The sequence below is a fragment of the Lates calcarifer genome, unplaced genomic scaffold (assembly GCF_001640805.2).
Source record: "Lates calcarifer isolate ASB-BC8 unplaced genomic scaffold, TLL_Latcal_v3 _unitig_4076_quiver_3704, whole genome shotgun sequence".
NCBI lineage: Eukaryota > Metazoa > Chordata > Actinopteri > Centropomidae > Lates > Lates calcarifer.
In genome coordinates this window covers 1-10,453 of record NW_026116688.1, presented here as the reverse complement: position 1 = coordinate 10,453, position 10,453 = coordinate 1, and the positions used below count along the sequence as shown (strand labels likewise).

Genomic DNA, 10,453 nt, shown 5'->3' with positions numbered 1-10,453 from the left:
CTCCTTGGTATAACTTGGCACCGAAAGATAAGGCATGTTTTGGTGCCATAAAAGAACCGAAGTTCGGTATCCAGCCGTAGTCATGGTTCACTGTATCCCAGTTTCAGTCTTTCATGTGCACTCTCAAACATTAGGTAAAACTGCAGACCGTGTGTGTGATGGGATCACAGCAGCTGCGATGCCTGTCATTAGTAATGAATACTACAGTTAATAATTATTACTGAGAACTCATGGGTCAGAGCTTCAACATGTTGACAGGTGTCACAGCTGTGTGTGATCCCATCCCAGCAAGATGGTCTGGAATTGTTTGTGACAGTTATGATAACACTTTCTCTCAGTTATGACGACATTGTAACATAATATTAAAGTAACTGTTGAAATGTGGGAACGCTATAATGAGATCTGCCAGAGCACAGTATTGAATAGAACTATGATATGTGGTGACTCTCTGGTCCACCTGCCTGCATAACGTTTACCTGCTCCCCCCCCATCTCCTGTTCGATTCCAGCAGATTGCGAAGCTTCGGCAGCATCTCCAGCGCAGTAAACAAGGAGGACGCCACAGTAAAGACAAAGATCCACCGTCCCCCATCCAGTGCAACATCATCACCCACACCACCCTCACCAGCACTACCAACCACACCTCCACAGCCAGCCACATTCAGGTAGGGTATTGCCGGAAAATCTGATGTCAGTGTTATTTAAATTCACTTATTTGAAAACATTAGTATGTAATCAAAGTTTTTTCAAAGCACCACACTTAGACTGATCAGTCACAATATTTAAACCACAGGTGGAGTGATGACAAGCCTCCTGCTGCTCCTACAACTCCACTCAACACCTGCTGCTCTAATTAGAAATTACTTATATTGCTATTAGTTTTATTGCTACATTAGCAGTTAATACGTTACTTATTACTGTTATCATTACTACTACTGTATTACTGGCATCACCTTACATTTTATATGGAACCTGTGTTATGCTATGTTCTTCTCCCGCTGTTCTTCCCCCAGTCGCAGGATCCTATCCCAGCAAAACAAGCAACCGCCACACTCAAAAACTGCTCAGACATGGCTCGAGAAAGAAAGAGCCCAAGTGTCTAAACACCCCCGATACCAATCTGATCCAGCATCTGTGGGACAGAACAAGCCAGATTTATAGATGTTCCACCCTGCAGCTTACAGGACCCAAAGGATCCGCTGCCAGTGTCCGACACCAGACTCCGTAGAACACTCTAAGAGGCCTCATGTCAATGCCCGACGGGTTAGAGCTGTTTTGGTGGTGTGAGGGACCTACATAATCTTAGCAGGTCCCACAGATGCTCAGTCAGTTTGGGATCTAAGGAGTTCAGAGGCCAGGTCAACACCTTGGGCTCTTTGTCGTGTTCCTTGAGCCATTCCTGAACAGTTTTTGCAGTGTTAGCGGGGGCACTGTCCTACTGGGGGAGGACCTGCTATTGAGGAGTGCTGGTGCCATTAGGGGTGTGAGCTTGGTCTGTGTTAGTGTTTAGGTGGGTGGTACATGTCAGGTAACATCCAGATAAATGCCAGGACCCATGGTTCCCCAGCAGAAAGTGGCATTGTACTGCGATGATAGATGTTATCCACTTGACCTGTCAGTGGTTTTAATGTTGTGGCTGATCAGTGTGTATTACAATAGGCCAGGTACTTTCACTCACACTTCCAAGTCAGACTAGGGTCATCAGGTTGAGAGAAAGTTGAATTTATGTTATTTATGTTACCTCTTTGAAGACTAATTATTGTCAGCATTACATTAGATAAATGACATCAGGCTGTGGTAAGATTCACTGATAGAAATCAGGATTCTCCCTGATCCTGGAAAACCTTTTTCAAACCTTTCGACTTGACTTTCCATTTTGCTGCGAATGAACTGTCAGACCTCTGCAACAGCTGGCAGCTGAAACGAGGGCTGTGTTCAGGTACCAGATGAAGTAAGAATGGCAAGGAAGAGAACATATGGCTGCTCTTTGGGTATGTTCTGAAACCCTCTGAGCTCAGATGATCCCACAAAATTTGCCTCGTTGAATCATGTCAGGAGACACTGTACAGTTAGACATAATTTTAGTATGGGGTTTGGGTTAGGCTGTCCACAATGAATGAAAACCAATGTAATGTCCTAACAAGGACAGCTCCATAAACTTAATGTGTGTGTGCACTGCAGCACTTTTCCATGTCGAAGTCGGCCCAGATGCCGCTGTCCAACATCACAGTGCCAAAGCCCTCCATCTCAAGGGTGCCCAGCAGCATGGAGGGCATCAACCATGAGCTGGAGAAGGTCTTCATCAAAGACAATGGAGAGAAGGAGGAGCTCAAGGTGGGGCTCTGTGTCATCTCAGTTCATACTGAGACAAACTGTGATCAACCCACTGTACTAGTAACCCTGTTTATTAGTCCAGTTCTTGTACTGGTTTGCTTTGTCTCAGTTGTCATTAGTATTCTGTCTCGTCTCGGACTCTGCAGTCCCTGGAGGTTCCTGACGGGCGACGAGCACCCTTCCCTCCCCAGCAGCGCAGCAGCAGCAGCCGCAGCGTGGACACCCAGACTCCCTCAGCCCCAGGCCGGTCCAGCAGTTGCTCCAGCCTGTCGCCCTGTCCCTCGCCAGCTTGCCCACCAGGATCACATGACGGCAGCCCCTACTCCACAGAGGACCTACTGTACGACCGTGATAAAGGTAAAGAACATCAACTGTTGAAGCATCGTCATGAAAGACAAACAAACTGACCCCTGGGGTCACTGAGTTTGTGTTGTTCTACCAGTTGTGACCACGTGTTTCTAGTGGATCCTTGAAAGCTCTGCAATTTTAGAAAGGAGTGCATGAAATGAAACCAGGACAGTCTGAATTGGCATATGTGTTGTCCATATTTTCCATTTTATATTCCATAACAGTTGGTTTGTCATTTTTTACTTTAATGGACTACATACTGTAAGCAGTTGTACCCAGTACTCAGTATGAGATTGCTTTTCTAATGTAAAACTTACTTGACAAGATTATTTTCTTTTTAGACACAAAATAAGGATCATTTCCCATTTACTTTCTTGAAATCCCTTATTTGCAGCACTCTGAAGCCGGTATCTACCCTTTATCTCTGTTCATAGACAGCGGAAGCAGCTCACCATTGCCCAAGTTCGCCTCTTCACCCAAACCCAACAACAGCTACATGTTCAAGCGAGAGCCACCAGAGGCTGTGAGAAGATTAAAGCTTTTGAGGAGATGAGGTAAAGACTGATGCTTGTGTTGAATGAACATCTCTCTGCTGTCTAAGCAATGTGTGATCCTCACTGACACCACCTATGTTTCTCTGCAGCTCGAGGCAGTCCACATCGGCATCAGTCCCCCTCTTCTCCTGCCCGACAAAACAAGGTCAACTTCATCCCAACAGGTTCGGCATTCTGCCCCGTCAAACTCCCCGGCTCCCTCACCTCACCCGCCTCAGAGCCTGAGGAGGACGAGGACAACGTGGAGGCAGGCCCGGCTCAGAGCCCCAGGGGGCCACACCATTCTACGGCGCTCCCTCTCAGGTCTCCACGAGCACCAGCACAGACGACCCTCCGGAGGAGCCCAGCTCGCCCTCAGAGACTGCAGACGCCCAGACAGACAGCCCGGCCATCAGCTAGACCTGAGCAGAGCTGGCCTCTGGCTCCGGGATCCACGCTAGCGACCACCGACTATCACCACTAACTGTCCCACAACACCTCCCTCTGTTCTGCCAGGGGAGTCTCCGACTCTCTGTGCTGACCCCTCCATCCCCTTCTATCTCTGCATGACGTAGCAACAATGTCCCGATTAACCACCACCGCCACCACAAAGACTCGCCACCTTAATGTTCTCTCCTGCATAATGTCTGAGCTGTTGTTGGTAGGGTTGGTAAGGACCTGATGGTTAAAGGTTACTGTATGCAGGCACCAGTGGGAGGAATGGAGCACTCTGGATGGGGGGGTGGGCATGCATTTTAAACTGGTAGTATATTTCTGACTAAATTATATGTTGTGTTCTGTTTCAACAATCACAGTATGAATAAGCTCTCTCTATACATATATACATAAATACAGTATATGTGTATATATATATATATATATATACACATATATATGGTATATGTGTGTGTGTGTGTATACATGTATATATGTGTGTGTACGTATATACACAGGCGCCCGTGCGCGCGCGCACACACACACACACACACACACACACACATACACATATATATATATATATGTGTGTGTGTGTGTATATATATATAAGTGCATATAGGTAAGAAAAATGCTTGTTTAAAAAAATATCCAAAAATGTGTATTGCTGTGTTATGTACTGAACAGGAAAAACAGCTGTACTATTCAGGATTATGTTTACACTATCCAGGTCATATTGTTAAGCCCTGTCTAAAAAATGCAAAGAGCAAATAATTTTGGCTAAGACTAAAAAAATACAAAATGGCCACAAATTGGTTGCACAGTGTCTGCATCTGGCCTTGCTTCAGGTATTTCACAATCAGAGTCTATACTCAGGTAATTTGGAATGTATGTCCATATAAATATCTGCAGCTTGACAAAAGCAGAGCAGATTCACTGTCATTTATTCCTGGTTTTTTCTCATTCCAGACAAATTAATCCTTTTTGTTCCAGAGTCTAGACCTGTGATAGGAGCTGCAGAGGGTAAAGGGTTAAAGTAGTGGGCATCCCCTCCTGGTTGCCTTTTTCAACTGGTGGTGGGATACTGTACGGACCACACACACTGTGACTGATGGCATACGTGGCTGTGTGTATACTGATGGAAGCATGCTGGACAGAGACTTGAAAGACGTACAGTGGTAGTCTGTTATTTAAATCTGATGACAATGTGTGACTGGCTCTCTTGAGACTATCAACAAGTGGACGAAATGGTCAAGTCTGCAGTGCCGTCACATTGAAAATCACACTGAAGTATTTGGTTCTATACATTTGCAGATTGGAGGTGTAGTTGTACAAACATTTTTCTGAGGAAGAAATTGTCTTATTTGTTAAGTGAAAGCCCAAGAAGCAGTTTATTATGCAATAACCTGACTTAATCAAGACTACAGCCATCTGATAATGGATTTCTGGGACCATATCAATCTGTGAATTTAGAAAAAAAAAAAAAAATCTCCCTGTAGGGGTAAATAGCCAATCCAACCCAATACAAAACAACAAATCAGACTGACAGATGTACCGAGTGTATGGTTGGACCATTCATTGTCAGTGTGAAAAATTGAGGATGGAAACTTGTTGTGGAATTGCTATTAACAATTACAGTTGATGGAAAGTAGCTAAAGCCTGCATGAAAGTCACTGATGTCGCTAGATATCCATGACGTAACCATACCGTATTTGTCTTCTGCCCAGTGTCAGCTGGTTCCAGCCCTTTACTTGTTTGTTTTCTCTCCTACTCTCTGCGCTCACATATTAAGTATTTTAACACAGCGGAATTGCCAATAAAAGCTGTTCTCATGTACATGTTTTTGTTGTGTTGTCAGACAACAGAACAAGTACAAACTAGTGACTGAAACACAGCCCACTAAGACTACATGTTAACCAAGCTGTTGGTCTGCACTGCTAAAATTTTATAACTGTGACATCTGACCAGTGACTCTATTCTACAGAAGGTAGCTAAGGTTTGTCCAGAGAGTCACTAGATTTACCGCTAGGTGCTTTTTGAAAGAAGTCACTAAAGTGAAAAGTTGATAAATCTAGCGACAGAGGTGCTAAGTCATTAGCTCTGCCAACTTTAAGCATCCTCGGTAAATAGTTTGTTTTGCTGCCCCCAAGTGGCAAAAAAAAATCAATGAATGAAGTTTCAAATCTGAGCAAAGCACGAATAGAAACTACAGATCTGATCAGACATTTGATCCCTGCTTTTGGTACTTCACAGTATCTTTATAATCATTGGTACAAACACATTTCTGTGGGTAACAGAAAGTAATCAGGTATGCTATCCAACCCTAACCCCTACAGTGGATGTAGCAACTGTTTAGTACAAGCAAAAAGTTAGGTCTGGCCTCAAGATGAATGTTTGTACAACTTTTACCCCCAGTCTGCATTCAGTTGATATCCAAACCTAGACTGTTCTGATAATCCGCATAACTGCTATTCCATTAAATACATTCCATGAGATTTTAGAATTCAAGACATAAATAGATGATGATTCATTCCTAAAATATCTCTCAGCCTTTTGATTTGATCGCTAAGAGACTAGCTACAGTACTAAGAGATGTTTGGTTGCATATACAGTAGCAACTTCATCTGTTTGATGCACAGATAAAGGGATCACACCTGCCTGCCTCCTCTCACTGTCTGTTAATACAAAGTGTTGTAGGCATCCTGATGCTGCCACCAAGCAACAAAATCTTCTGAGGATCTCATGTGCAAAACACCATCCTGTAGGCTGTTAAATGAGCATCACCATGCCCAAGTGTAAATGATTCACCACCTCCATTTGCAAGAGTGAAACATAATCCACGTTTAATTTGATATCTGGTGTGCTTGTGGAATCCCTGCATTGATGTTGCATTCATATTTTGCATTTACGTGGCTTTTAAAGAGGCTCAATGCAGTGTTGTGGTTTTTAAAGACATTTCAGCACCTTACCAAGAGCTATAGCTTTCCCAATGTCCCATATATACTCGGCATTGGTAAACTAGATGTGTGCAATAATAGGAAAAAAAGGTGTTGTCCTTCCGGATGTTGTCCATTCTTTGACTCAAGTGTCTCATCTTGCATTCCTTTGGTTTTGAGAATGGGGGCTGGATCAGCAAGTAGTTCTTTGCTAAAGCCATCAACCAATACAAAACCAGCACTGAGAGTGACCAGAGCACATCACTGGCAGGTCAGAGTGTTCATAACCTCACTACATGATACTCCTTGTGTAATCTGCGTTGTCAAAGTTCATGCACAATGGCAATAAAAAAACTATTGGTTGTTTTGTCCACTTTTTAGTATGTGTACATCAGTAAAGGGGGAGTCTGTGAGCATCACTACTGATAACACAGCATTGGACATAGGAATGATTTCTTGACATGCAGATGTTTAGCAGGTATGTTTACAGGCATGTTTTCCATCTTAGGTTAGCGTGTCATCAGGCCAATATTTGCTGACTTACACTAAACACAAAGCACGACTGATTGAGACCATGAAACTTATGCCCAGCAACAGCACCTTCTGCAGCCACAAGTGGTAATTAGGTACAGGACACTAGCGCATTAAATTCTGTTGGACTCCAAGGTTGAGCAGTCATGGGCACTGGAAGCAGCTAATGTAAAAAAAAACGAAGCCTTCCAAGCTCTTAACCAGAGCTCCGACTGTGTAGTCCCACTCACTGAACTGCCAAACAAGGTGTATTCCTCATTTCTCATCTACTTAACACTGATTGACCAAATAGAGAGCATATTTCCTATAAACCTCTTGACCTTCCTCCACCCTCCCTGATGTAGACAAATGTTTCCAATGATACTGAATATGACTTTCGGGGGAAAAAAAATGTTGCAAATTATTCACAAGACAGAGAATATGTGGAGCCATGAAAAATGTCTTGACTTTTAGTGTTTCCATCCAACCATTTGCTATAAATGCTCATCTTTGGGGGTTGTTGGGGACTAGAGCCAATTCCAGCTGACACTGAAAGAGAGGCAGGGCACACTGGACAGGGCTGACACATTTGCGCTCATATTCACCTCAGGTCCATGTAACTTGTAGGGAATTTGCACAAATAATTCCCAGAAAATTATTTAAAGGGCACCATTGGGAATATTGATTTTGATATCAGATCAAGGTTTGATACCTGAACTTGTGGTACTGACTCCAGGGATCTCTTTTCTCTATTTCAAGTAAAACACACACACAAATGACTGGGTCTAAGAATATATGATTTTATTAACTACTTTCTACAAGAAGATGTGAGAATGAGAGGTACCAGATATATGAGTACCAGAGCCTGAAAGAACAACTGGAACCAATGTGGAGGGTGAAGTCCTAAGTGGTGCTCGTGGTAAAAGGAGTATTAGGAGCTGTGACTCCCAAACTGACAGACTGATTCTAACATGGAATAAGTACAACAAATGAATAGACAAGGATATTGAGGTAATGATTATGGTGAGTTGGATGGTGGTGAAGTATGTGGTAGCGTACGTAGCAGAACTATGTAACTGATAGCCTAAAAGATCTATAACTAAGATGATATTATATTAGCAGCACAAGGCGGACTGATAACCATCAAGAACTCATTGTGGCTGTGGAAAACAAGGTGAGTATTAGTTAGTGACAGAGCCACGATCCAGGATGAAACAAGGAGCATCCATGAATATATCAGGACCCCAAGGATGAACTGCTGAAAATACCACAGGCTGCAAAAGACAGAGGATGTTTAGGAGGAGGAGTAGAAAATATCATGGAAGACCAAGCCCTTCCATGGGATGTAATATTGACAGATAGAGGAAGTGGCTGACATTAAGAAATCCTACCAGTGGTTATAAAAGGCTGGACACAAAGGCTGTGAGAGTCCAGCATGTAAGAAGCAGGGTGTCAGATGTAAATGTACATAAACATCAGTGCTGAGTATGGATTAAAAATCCCCGAGTCCCAACGGGACACACCATCAAAAGTGGTTGAGAACAACACAGATAATATTCTGTGGTACTGCAAGCTCCAGACTGACAAACAGCTGCTGGCTAACCAACCAGACATAGTGGTGGCTGTGAAGGGGCAGAAGTGATAGATCTGATAGTCCCAGCTGACAGTAACATTAGAAAGAAGGAGCACAAGAAAAGCTGTGGATGATGAAGTCCTTAGTGGTGCCCTTGGTAAAAGGAGCATTAGGAGCTGTGACTCCCAAACTGGGAGAATGATTCCAGCAGATTCTAGGTACAACATCTGAGGTCTGTGTCCAGAGGAGTGCAGCCACGATACTGCGTGAACCCTCAAACTCCCAGGCCTCTGAGAGGCAGAGGACCCGAGTCTGGGGAAGACATACTCACCACTTTACAATACAGTACACAAAATAAGCAAGGAACGATTCAGCAACACCTGATAGTTTATGAGTTATTAATAAGTACATCTCTAAAGCACAGTGGCAGTGGCTAATGGCTGCACACATTGTGATGTTGCCACCATGCTGCCTTGGGACACTGACAATGTCACGGTGTCCTATGATGTTCCTACCTCTGCACTGTGTGTTGGCAAGCCAGCTTCATCAGGGTAAAGGAACTCATGGTCCACTGCCGCAACATCTTACTCCAACACTCTTTGAAACAGGAAAAGAAAACATTACAGTATTATATGACTGTGTGAATAGACAGGAAGTAGTCAGTATTGTGTTATGACTGTACAATGAGAGGTTAGTATAGCTTACTTGACCATATTCATAGGGCAGTTTGTTAACTGCTTGGAGTAGGTGATGTTTTTTCTGGAGTCAGTCCAGTTCAGATAAGGTCACTGGTGAACGTTGCTGAACATTAGTAATGATATGCTGTTTCAGTTGTCACAGTTATGAGTTATGCTACTGTCTGCTCTGACCATGTCTATGATGTGTTCCTCCTGCTCTGGGTGAACAACTGTCTAACCCTAACCCTGACCCTAACCTGCAAAAACATGATGTGAGTAGTTTTTCAGTATGAAATGAAATGTTTGAAAAAAGTTACTGTAACTGCTGGGAGATTTCTCCATGCCAAAAGAAATATATAAATACCGTAAAACACATTCCCTTTGTGTTTATGTTTTATAGTGTTTTGTAATGAATTTGGCCTACATATCTATATGTGAGTACCATGATAAATCTTTACAGCAGCTGTGCCGTGCACACTGATAATGCAAAAGGCACATGTTAGTGATTTTCCATTTATCACCTCAGTTGGTTTGTAGAAAGTGGAATTCATTTGATATTTGTTTATAGGATTTTAATGCAAAAAATACCTTCTTCTTTTTTTTAGTTAAAAATGTTTTGGATGAAAAGTTTGCATGTTGTGTGCATGTCCTTTGGTTTTGTGTGTTAAGTGATGACAAAATGAGCCATAGTTACAGAAATTATGGCTTTGTATTGGTCAAAAAATATTGATGTGATATCCATGTGGATGGATATATTCTTGTCAGTATGCATGAATGTGTGAAGAATTTCATCAATTTGTTAATATGTAACAAATCAAACTGCATTATATCCATCATATCAGAGATAAACAGATCTAATACTTAGCAGGTTAATAGCAGTGCAATATCCTCATCGCTAATTCTGTACAGTAATAAAAACAACAGATAACAAATATCAGTATCATCTGTCTGTGTGATTGTGCACAGATATCCCTGCTGCTCTGCCTCTCAGTCAGTGTCAGCCATGGCACAGTGCACACACAAGATGTCAGTGTAGTTAATATAATACAGCAAGCATGAGCCTTATTTATTTTATTTATTTATGTGTGAATAATGACGTAGTTACATA

General features: G+C 42.7%; 1 pseudogene; it reads left to right on the top strand.

Moving 5' to 3' along the window:
• The first annotated feature begins 472 nt into the window (after positions 1-472).
• LOC108896192 (glucocorticoid-induced transcript 1 protein-like) lies at positions 473-3,754 on the top strand (annotated as a pseudogene).
• Positions 3,755-10,453: the final 6,699 nt, after the last annotated feature.